The 1000-nt window shown below is 23.7% G+C and overlaps 2 non-coding genes across 2 annotated transcripts in view; both read left to right on the top strand.

Moving 5' to 3' along the window:
- The first annotated feature begins 310 nt into the window (after positions 1-310).
- On the top strand, positions 311-489 carry LOC138858854 (5.8S ribosomal RNA). Its single transcript, XR_011397879.1, has one exon. It is a non-coding gene; the product is annotated as a 5.8S ribosomal RNA (ribosomal RNA).
- A 502-nt stretch (positions 490-991) lies between these two features.
- LOC138858852 (large subunit ribosomal RNA) overlaps positions 992-1000 on the top strand; it is a 3968-nt gene continuing 3959 nt past the window's right edge. Inside the window, exon 1 of the ribosomal RNA XR_011397877.1 lies at positions 992-1000. This exon is cut by the window's right edge and continues 3959 nt beyond it. This is a non-coding gene — a ribosomal RNA (large subunit ribosomal RNA).

Genomic DNA, 1000 nt, shown 5'->3' with positions numbered 1-1000 from the left:
TGATAAGTTAACTTGTTCACATTAACGTGTGTAATACCTTTTTTTATGGTATTTTCTATTTGTGATTAAAAACATGTTGAAAAATTTAAAAAAAGAAAACGCACAAATAGAGAAGAAAATAATATATAAAAGGTATTACTGTTTTTGTTGACCTAAGACATGCGCAGCTGCAAATGTTTGGGTTTAAAATTACAATTTATTGAAAGATGTTTTAAACTTATGTATTAAAAATTTATTATTGATTAATTATTAATACTTTCAATAAATTAAAATTCTTTGACTTTGAATTAAAAAAATACAAAAAAATTATCACTCTAAGCGGTGGATCACTCGGCTCATGGGTCGATGAAGAACGCAGCAAACTGTGCGTCATCGTGTGAACTGCAGGACACATGAACATCGACATTTTGAACGCATATTGCGGTCCATGCTGTTATGTACTTTAATTAATTTTAAAGTGCTGCTTGGACTACATATGGTTGAGGGTTGTAAGACTATGCTAAATTAGTTGCTTATTCTTTTAGTCAATTAATAGAATTTAAGCATATGGCATATTATTGGATTGTATTTTTCAATCCATAATATTAATAGCATAAAAAGAAATATAGAAAATATATTCTTGAATACCTCATATTTGAAACGAAAATTTATGATAAATGAGAATCTTAGTATTCCCATAAAAGAAAAAATTTCAACATTATTTAAATTATATTAAATAATACATAAGAGGAATGTCTAGCATAAAATAAATTTTTATTCTAGAATTAATTCACTCTATTGTATTGAGAAAAATTTATAATAAAAAAAAATATATGATATGTGGAGGAATAATGTTGTTAATTTTATTAATTATTATATTATGAATTTTAAAAAGGGATGAAAAGATTGAATAATATTGAGTAATCAAGATATAAAAATATATTTCTTTAAAATAGCAAATAGCAAAAAAATTAAATAAAAATAAACAAATCAATCTAAAATATATTTTATACAACCTCAA

This window comes from Bactrocera oleae, unplaced genomic scaffold (assembly GCF_042242935.1).
Source record: "Bactrocera oleae isolate idBacOlea1 unplaced genomic scaffold, idBacOlea1 ctg00000030.1, whole genome shotgun sequence".
Taxonomy (NCBI): domain Eukaryota; kingdom Metazoa; phylum Arthropoda; class Insecta; order Diptera; family Tephritidae; genus Bactrocera; species Bactrocera oleae.
The sequence above is the reverse complement of the archived record's forward strand: the minus strand, read 5'-3'. Positions and strand labels throughout refer to the sequence as shown.